The following is an 11057-nucleotide window of genomic DNA, read 5'->3' as shown; positions in this document are numbered from 1 at the left end:
CATTGGTAGTTCCATAACTCCTTTCGTGGCTCATTTGCTGTTTGCTAGTCTGATGTAGAATATCATCTTTTTTTAAAGGTATTAATAGAATAGAATCATCATCTTCATTATAGTTTGATTTCGAGGGCTGGGATTTGAACAATTTTTTAGAAGGATGGAAATCCTGATCTTTCGAGGATGTTATTTTACTTCTTGAGGTATCTTTTTTATAAGATTTAAAGAATTTGGTCCATGCATATTGATGCTTATCTGGTTTCGCAGCGATTAAATCGGGTGGGTGTAAAACAGATTTATCAATCTTAGCTAAAGAATGGCGCGGAGTTTTTCCCTCATTTTCTTCAGGCGTATCAATGACAGGATAATTGTGATCTTGGGAAATATTGTTGGGAGAAGCTTGTCTTTGTGTATAAAAAATGGTGGGAACTAATGGGTCACTCGAACGCTGAGAATATATATAGCTATTGGACACCAAATTGTCATCCTCGTTTGTCTCTTGAATATTTGCAATGGAGGTGGAAGCGATGCCTGCACCGTTCTTTTTATGTGTTTTTTTCTTTTTCATGAGAGTTTCCGGCTTTTGCAACTGCGCGAATTTTCGACCAGGCTGTTTTAAAGATATGGAGGCAATGTCGGTAATAAAATTAATGTTCTTTGTCGCCGAATTATATTTAGCGTCTGTGTTATAATGCAATGGAAAAAGGGCCAAAGATGACCTATGTTTTATGTCAGATCTATCTGAGCGACTTAAATAATTTGATGCTTTGTTATAAGACAAATTTTGATTGGATTGTTGTAGGGCTTCGACAATATTTAAAATTTTTGGCTTGGTCGCGCTACTTAGCAAACTAGAACCGCTTTTTGTGTTCGAGAAATTATCCGATTTAGCTAATTCTTGTTTAGATTGCTTAGTTTTGAGAGAATTGTAATAATCCGCGAGGGTAGAAAAATCGAAAAACTTTGACAAACCAGTATTCTTATTGAAAAATTGTGGTGATTTTTGATTCCTAACATTACCGCTTATCGGGTATATTCTATTGTCAAATTTATTAATTGATTTAGTGACATCGATTTCAAAGTTTTTAGACGATTTATTATGTCCTTTATTTTTATTGATTTTGTTTTCAACTATTTGTTTATCAAAAGGTTCATTATTATTATTAATGTTATTTGTGATGGCTTGAACATTGAGATAATCATCTGGCAGCGAAAATTTAGTTGGAGACCCCAAAGGTAAAATATTTCGATCAGGTGAAGAAAATATGGGTGTAGAATACGTTCGTATGTATACATGTTGAGACTCGTCTCCGTATTCGTTATTATTATTGCTCTCCTTGTTTACGTCTTCTAATATGGATAAATCTTCTTGAAATTTTAAAGGTGTAATCACGGGTATTTTACGTTCACTATGCAAATTAAACTCCGAGTTCCATAGTCTTGTTATATTATTATGGCAAGGGTGGGAGGAAACTGTTGGCGTGGATTTGATCTTCCTCAAACCAAAACTAATAAGTCGAGTGTGACTGTTAAATATAGCCGGCCCCTGTTCCGAATAATGCAAACTACAATGATTTTGACTAAGCTTTTCGTCGCTATTTCTGTAATCATCGTCATCTTCATGATTATTGTTGTTGTTTCTGTTCAAAGCCCCGTATCTTTCATAAGTTTTTAGCTGCCTGTAATCAACTTTTTGATGAATAAATGTTCCATGATAAAAGTAGCGCTTGAGTTTGGAGAATTTACAAGATTCTTTAGTTATAACTCTCAAGATCTGACGATTCAAAGTATTTCTAAATCTTGCAAAGACATCAACAATGTCCTGGTATAGGATTTTAGCGGTGGATTTGCTAACATTTTGTATCAAATTTAAAGTATTGCTATAGTAACGACTGTTGTATGTTCCATTAAGATTGCAAAAGAAAATATTTTCGTTATAAATTTTATTAACATGAAATAAATTTAATCTGCAAATCTGGCATGGTGGAGGTAGTTTTTTAATTCCAAAATTAATGAGTATAGTACCGTTAATACCCGAAATATCTTTATAATATAGGGAATTTTCGTCAAAATATTTATAATCGAAGTTTTTTTGGTAAAAATGTAGAAATGCGTAATAAAATAATGAGCTATCATGAGATTTTGTAATTTCACCGAATAATTTTTCGCCATGATATATATTTAAGAATTTATCTGTCCGAAACAATCTCGTTCTTGATGATTCGTCATTAGCGATAAAAAAATCATGACAATAATCAATTTTTTTGATAAAATTATATTCAAAATTATTGGAATTCTTATCTTTTCGAGTCGCAAATATTTGTAGCAATATAACAATATTTTTGTCATTTTTAATGTTTTTATCCTTGTCCAATTGGTACAATTCATACAAATCGTCCAAAAATAACCTTGTCATAACGCAATAAACTCAATAAATAATTTATTTATTTTTCTTTATATTTGATTTTGTGCAAATTAATATCTCGAGAGAAAAATCAACTAAACAACTTACATTTAAACAAAAAAATCAACAACCAACTTGGACTGTCTCCTCTTTAAATTTTCATAATGTTTTTTCTACTTTTATTTAAAATTTAGATAAAAATATTAATTCAATTATATTTTGTTTTATCGTTATTGATAAAAAATTCTTTTTTTTAATCTTTACTAAAGCCAAACAAGAGTTTTCCCTAGAGGATATTTTATTCAGTTATCATCTTTTTTTTCCTTCTTCATGATTTATAATCCAAAAAGTTGTTATTTTATAAAGAATAATTTTTGATTTTTATGACGATATGTGAATTTTTAAGACGAAAGAATGTTCCAAGGATAATGTCTGAGTTGGCTACATACTTGAATCTTGAAGTATAAAATAAAAAAATTATTATAAATTTACAATATACTGTATGTATTAGATATTCCTATTCTATTTCTATTCTATTAGGAATTTAAATGATAAAAAGGTAAATTATAGTATTTAAAAAAAAATTTAAACTACCATTTTAGATGGGGTGTGCTATTATTTTATTTTTTTTTTAAATCATAAAAAGCTTTAATTATAGTTATATAAAATATGACAAATAATGCATTAAATAAGCCGTTGTGGTAGAGATGAATTATTATTCAATATTCTTAGATCATCTTTAAAAAGATTAACAAGAAAAAGTTTATCAGTGTAAAATAAATTATTACCTAGCCAAACTAACAATTATTAATCTGAAAAATTATTTCAAAAATTCGCTTTTTTTTCATGAATTAATTTTATTAAGAAAATTTTAAACACATATTTTACTTTAAGCTAGTGTTGTTAAACGGCTCGATTTAAGCCGATTTTTAAAAACGGCTGACTCAATATTTTAGCTAGAAAAATATTGTCTATAAGCCTCGAGATTTCGCTAATAGATGTTGAAACCTTTGTGCCACCTATGAGCAAAATCTTAAGGCTTGCATAATATTTTTCCTAATAAAATATTGAGCTAGCCTTTTTTAAATATCGGTTCAAAACGAGCCGTTTAATAACACTACTTTAGCCTTATGGCCTTTATTAAAAATTGTTAAGATTTTTATAAGCTTGATATAGTTTTTCTTTATTTTAATTTATCGTGAATTTTTATCATGATATATAGTTTTATTTTAATTAGATGTACAAAAATGTCTTTTTTTTTATCTGATAACTAGCTTAAAAAAAGAATACACGATGAGACAATAAGTTAGAATAATGTAAATAAATTCTAAGGTATTAGATCATCTCCAATTTTGCATTTAACAAATATCTCGAAGTAAAATCATCTTGGAGCAATTGTTTAATTTATATAGCTTGATAATAGCCCTATGACCTTAATTTATAGAAGGAAAATCAATTTAATAAAAAAAAATCTAAATGCGAAAAAATTTTTCCAATAATTAGATATTAGACTGCATTAAAAATTACTCAGATTGGGATAGATGTGTTAAATGTCCCAATTCGGGTCCATTTTAAAAAAAGGCCCGATTGAGAATATAATCAAAACAATTATGAAGGAAGGAAGGAAGGAAGGAAGGAAGGAAGGAAGGAAGGAAGGAAAGAAGGAAGGAAGGAAGTATACCTACAAAAATACGAATCGAATCGAATAATTTATTATTCGTATTCGTATGAATAATAAAATGATTATTCGATTCGATTCGAAAATTTTATTTACCATGAATTAAAAAAGATCTATTATAAAATTTAACTAAGGATAAAGACAAACAAATTTTATTAGTGAGACAAAATAGAAGCATACATATATAATTTATTTATATACAATGTGGAAAAATCAATATAATATTCATATATATAATGTAGAAGATAAATCTGACAACAGCCAATTTTTCAAACATAAAGTTTTTCGGATTGTTTCCTCCTTTAACGACATTCTGTATTTTGTAACCATATGAGCTCCAACAGAAAAGAGTCGCTCACATGGGGTTGAAGATCCCTGTATCGACAATATGTCCCTCGCCATTTTAGATATCACGGCATTAGCAATATTTTACAAATAAAGTAATAAAAACTTTAGGCAAAAAGTCAAATTTATGATTTCTCCATCATCAAATGAAAGAGAAATATCAGGTTTGCCCGTCATTCTTGATGTGATGGGATTAACAGTTTATTATATTTGTATATGTTATGTGTTATATAAATTACCTTCTTCATCCATCTCTATCATAAAAGAAATTTCTAAAGTAATGGTCTATTAAGAGATAAATTAAAATGGAGTTTCAAAATTTGGCGCAATTTTCATTATTCCACTAGGAGATTTTATTAAATTGAAATAATTTCAAATAATTCCTAATAATAATATATGATTTATATATGATTATTTTCCAATATATATTAATACTATAAATTATTTTAGTCGAATAATCTCGAATAATTCGATCGAATAATAGATAAAAAATTATTCGACGAATAATATATTTTCCTTATTCAAATTCGATTCGAATTTTTGAATCGAATAATTGTGTTATTCGTATTCGTAAAATACGAATCGAATCGAATATCGAATAACAAATAATTCGTTTTAGGTATAGAAGGAAGGAAGGAAGGAAGGAAGGAAGGAAGGAAGGAAGGAAGGAAAGAAATAAAAGAAGAAAAAAAAGAAAGAAAGTAAGCGATTTTGCTCATAGATGGAAGAAAAATACACCTATTTGCCAAATCAAGAGGCTTACATAAATTATTTTGGCTATCATCTTAATCGGGTCGTTTTGAAATATCGAGTGAATCGAACTTTTTTTAACAACACTAGACAAATAATCAAATGTAAATTTAATTATATATTAGTGACAGACATAGCAAGCATAGCAGAAAAGTGGAGCCATAGTGGGGACATTCAGTTAGATAACAAAAAATATTCAATTTTATAAGATCATTTGAAATTTTAAAATATCCTCGATTTTGGTGATGCTTCAATAAAATGATATTGATTATTGAACGCATACACATCAGTCAGAATTTAATATAAATATAAATAATCCTTCAAAATGGAAATAATTAATAGGAAGAGACACTCGTAAATTGAATATTGATTAAAATCATATATTGTAACTTACCACCTAATTTCGGAAATTTAAGTCAAGCAACTTTGATAATATAAATTTTGCCTGATTGGAGCTTCTACCTCACTGTTATGATCAAATTTTAGTTAAAAAGTTAAAAATTATATGAAATGCATTATATTTTCTTAATAAGCATTATTACACATATGGTCCAAGAAATTATAATCTATACGTCTTTATTGTTTATCGTTGAAACAAAATAATTTCACCCATATTAAAATGTTCCATTTTTAAATAATGCCTACTAAAAAAAAAGATATCGGAGCCTATGCTTAATAAAACTCATCAAACAAGTCATTAAAACCTCAATATAAATAGACACTACTTTGAATTTTAATATTGAAATAAGAAGAGTACTATTAGAAAATAGAACTTTAGAATATCTCTTATGATTCCCTTTAAGTTATAGACATAATAAGAATATTAAATAATCAAGTGTTCTTCATAAAAACGATCATCCTTGCGTAAAATTTAAATAACCTCATTTCAGGTAATATTTAATTAAGTATTTTTCTAACCCCATGCATGGGTTTATGTCCGAGTACCTTAAACATAGTCTCACAATTATTGAATATCAATTTAATCGCTCATAGTGAAAAATGAATGCTGCTATATTTTTAAAAGAGTCTTATTTCTTTATTTTTCTCATCAAATAGAATTTTATATTGGTATTTTATATTTTCGATGTAAAATAAATAATCTATATTTTTAGAAATTCCAACCTATTTTTAATAAAAAAATGATGATCATTAAAAAAAAATTAAATATCTAAAAGTAACCGATAAACCTATTTTGTTTAAAAAAGAAATGATAGATCTATTTTATAAAAAATCGAATTTATTTATATTTTATTAAAATTCGAATTTATATATATTTTTTAAATTAAATTATATATTTCTTAAAAAAATCAATTTTTTTTGAGCAGAAATTATACTTTGGTATTCCAAAAAAATTTTTTTGTCATGGATTTCATTTTAGGCATTCCATTCATCACTACATCGATTCCAATTTTATCGTAAATGATTCAGGTTTAATTTCCAATTCTTGCAATTTCAGAAAACTGGAATCATAATTAGATAAAATAATTGCTGCATCCTTGCCCCATAAATGTCTTAATTTTTTGGGAGAATTATGATTATAAAATTATATATACAAAGCAACAAATGGCTCTTATAAAAATGCCCTGATAGTAATTATTCAGAATCTTCGAAATTGCAAAAAAAACAAATAACTTAGGTCCATAACCAAAGCCAAATCAATAAGAAAAATAAAATCCAAATTAGCAAAAAAACAAAGGAAATGAAAATCAAAATAAGTAGCCATAAGGAAACCAAAAACTTCATAAGAACCAAAAGTTGGCATACCCTAAAATAGTCTAATTTTGGCGAGCCTCGTTTGTAAAGAGCCTGAAAGCAAATAAGAAAACGAACCCATTAAATTAGTTATAAAAAATATTTTGTCCTGACAAAATAAAAGTGATTGTTCTTTTGGGATAAGCTAATTTATATTTATATTTAGTTTATTTTTATTTTTTACTGTATAGGTAAAGTAAGCTATCGTTTCTATATTACTTTGGTAGTGTTAATAAATTATAGTGATTAACAGTTAAAAGTGTATCAAACATATCACTAGATAATCAAACATATTTAAATTAAGAGAACTATCCCATTCCCATATCATATTCAAATAACCCTTACTTGCATTATTATATTTATTTATTATACTTGGATTATGGTTTTGTTATGATAAGGTGAATAGGAATGTAACTATTAAACTTATATTTACCTAATTTTATATATTTTGTTAACAGCAACCTTCTTTATCATGAGAAAAATAAAATTAATTTTATTTAAAAAAAATAATAAAAGGCTCTGCCTGGATAACAATATATATTGTCTGTAAATGTTTTGAAAAAATAATGGGCCTAGTCCGGCTACTTTATTTCATATTAGGACGGGTTAATTACGGGTTAGCCCTTTATCTGAATGAATAAGCTATTTTCTATTTATATTTTAAACAGTTTATTTACATATAAGTAGTCACTATTAAGCATTTATAAAATTTCAAAAATTAAAAAAATATTGATTTTACGATTCACACATAATTTTGTTTAGAAAAAAAAAGTAATATAGTATTAGTTTACTATTACGCTAATCTAATTTCAATCGATAAAATTTTTAAAACTCAACATCAATTACTCCACAAGTTAATTAATTATGCTTGCCCATTTTATACAGTGTAAGCCTGTTATTTAAAAATTTTAGCCTTTTAATTTGGGGTTTCAGAAATCTTATAATTTATAATTTTTCTATGTTAAAACCGTATTGGATAAGCAAACTTTTTAATGATACGTATCTATACACCTATACAAATTCTAAAAGGTCGGATAACGATTAACATAAATATGATCGAATTAAATATTTAAAATATTCTTATTCTATTCAAAAATTCATATCGAATAATTAAATTATTCGCATTGGTACAAATAAATAAATTACTATCAATTCGTCCCACATTCGATTCAATAAGAAAAGGGATTAAATTTTGTAAAAAATAATTTTTCCAGATAAAAGATGAACAAATATAATTGAGTCGATAAAAGTAGAATCAAAACCGTGTATATATATAAATTTATACAGAAAAAGTATGCGGATATAAAAAATCAAACAAGTATCAATTCAAATTAAAACATTATTGAAATTATGTTTGCCCCATATCCAAACCTATAATAAGCTTATTCCAGTTTATCACCTTTTTCCAAAATGCTTAAAGTGAAATAGGAAATAAACATAGAAGATTCCTAATTAATCTAGTAGTAACATATTATTAAATAGGAATAGTTTCAAATATTTTTAAATAATTTTCAAAACAAATATATTTATATTTACCAATATGTATGAATATGATAAATTAATTTTATAAGAATAATTGATCGAATAATTTCAAATAACTCAATCGAATAATAGATATAAAATTATTCGATGAATAATGTATTTTCCTTATTCGTAAAATACTATCTAATAATATCAAATCAAATATCATCAAATATATCATTAGGCATAATATAAATACATTTCTCATAAATGTGTTAGATCCGATATAGAAAATTGATATAATTGTGATACACTTTTTTTTAGCATTGTATATTATTTTTTATTCATCATTAAAAGATACATTTATATGCTATAAACGCATACATAAAATATTTACAAAGTAACTTCAATGCTAACTATTTTTATTTAATTTTAAAACATATTTTAAAAGTTTCTATCAATGAGACATCGCTTCCTTGGGAAAAATATTTTTAGTGACACTGAATACGCTTTATATTGTTTCACTAGAAAGAATTGTTGTTTTATTTTATCAATATTTGTTTTTGGAAAATTATTAAAAAGGACAAAATCTTTGATAAATAAAATAATTTATTTAGAAATAAAATTTTTATTTTAACAAAAATAATAATTTATTCAATATTTAGATATTTTTTTTATGTTTCTAAAAAAATACAAATATGGCCATACCTTAATAACTCTAATTTGATTATATTAAAGGACAGGACAGGCCACCTTAAAAAATTATATTTAAAAAATAATAATTTATAAGAGAGATAATTATTAATGCATAGTTAGTCTTTAAGTGATATAATTAAATTAGTTATATATTACTATTTCAAATAATCGTTAGAGAAAAGATAGTAAGTATTACAAAATAAAGATAATATTTTTTGAAAATTTTATGATTAGTTATAGATTAAAACAATTAAACATTGATATGAATATCTAAATTATTCAATGCTCGTGTTATACTTTTGTTTATAAGTATTGTAAGAAAAAATTGTATAAATTATTATTATATTATCAAATTTATATTTTATGTATTTTTTTTCTTTTTATATCTCACATGAATTGTAATAAAACATTTATATAAAAATAAAAGATTCTGGAAATTCAAATAGTTTCACCGGAACATCGAGATTTCGATAAAATCTAAAAAAGAAGGTATGATTCAATTTGAGTTATTTTTTTCCCTAAAATTTTAAGGAATCTATACCTTAGAGAGTTAAAAAGATCCTTATATCAGGGAGGTGAAACAAAAATTAAAGTGATGTTTAGCTTCTTAGCATTAGGATCTATATTTATGTTGGACGAAAGCTAGAAACAAATAAAGTCACATAAAATATGCTTTCCCTGCAACTATTGGTTATTAATAAGAATAATCTGATTTTTTATCACATAAATATATATTAGTTCGAAACGATTGAAGTTGATCAAGTTCAATTTATTCGAGTTTATTGAATTAATATCTATATGGCGACCGAATTAATTTATGAGGAATGCTTATATCGCACCTAGTATATTCTATGTCCTCGCTCAACTCCTCATTCGATAGTATTACAAGATTACTAGGAATAACTAAGTCATTCATGTCCCACCATTTATCAAGAGGTATTAAATGAAACTGTCCTCCTTTGAGAAAAGGTTAAGATGAGATAGTCCTTTTGAGTTCATTAACCGTTTAAGAAATGAAAGGTTTAAATTTTTTTCTCCATAATTCAAAGTCAAATAACCCACAACTCTGTTTCAAATAAACGATTGACCCCCCCCCCCTCCTTACAAGCTTAAAGATAAATCCTCGAATTATAAATGAAAGGAAAAGAAAATGGAAAATGATATTATTAAAAATTTCTGTAAAGAGAATAAAATAATGATACGTTTAATATTAATTAGAACGAATCTAATTGCCATACATACTAGCTATAAGATTTTTCTATAAAAAATAGTATAAATATATTAGATTATTATTACTATGCATTTAAAACGATATTTGTTATTCGAAATTCGTATTTTATAAATACGAATAACATGAGTATATATTTCAAAAAGAATCGAATGTGAATAAGAAAAAAAAATATTATCCTTTTCATCATCTCCAAAATATTAGTAATATTTATTCAAAAATAAATATTCAAAATTATTGGTAATTTTCAAAATTCTTTGTAAATATTCAATAGGTTCTTTGTAGAACATGTTATTTCCATTTTTTAAACATTTTTTTAAATGTAATTATCTACTTTTTTTCACTATTTGAAAATATCTTTTAGCGGTCGAGTGGAATATTCGTGGATTCAAATTAAATAATTGTATTATTCATACTGCAAATTAATAATTACTCGATTCGTATTTTTGTAGTCATTACAAATTCGCTTTTATATTTAATGCTTCAAAATGTATTTTAATAGATGAATCATTTCTCTAGGTAAGTATTATTATATATAATTGGTATGATGATTACTAATTATACAGGCAATTTTTTTTTTTACAAGTAATTATAAATATACATAATTGCAAATCAAAAACTATTCTCCACCGAATAATCTTCAATGCCAGAGGATGTTTAAAAAATCGTTATGAAGATTTGTTATTGAAAAATAATTTTAAAATTAATGATAAAATTCTTTCCTCTGTAAAGTAAAATTTAAAATTTAT

At 25.6% G+C, this 11057-nt stretch overlaps 1 long non-coding RNA gene across 1 annotated transcript in view; it reads left to right on the top strand.

The window, feature by feature from the left end:
- The first annotated feature begins 2821 nt into the window (after positions 1-2821).
- The window catches only part of LOC135931622 (uncharacterized), a 43624-nt gene continuing 35388 nt past the window's right edge, over positions 2822-11057 (top strand). The window contains exons 1-2 of the long non-coding RNA XR_010573107.1: positions 2822-2859; positions 2910-2957. This is a non-coding gene — a long non-coding RNA (uncharacterized LOC135931622). The remainder of the gene's footprint in view (positions 2860-2909; positions 2958-11057) is intronic.

Source organism: Gordionus sp. m RMFG-2023, chromosome 1, assembly GCF_954871325.1.
Source record: "Gordionus sp. m RMFG-2023 chromosome 1, tfGorSpeb1-WG-v2, whole genome shotgun sequence".
NCBI lineage: Eukaryota > Metazoa > Nematomorpha > Gordioida > Chordodea > Parachordodidae > Gordionus > Gordionus sp. m RMFG-2023.
Note: the sequence above shows the minus strand (reverse complement) of the source record. Positions and strands in the feature narration are given on the sequence as shown.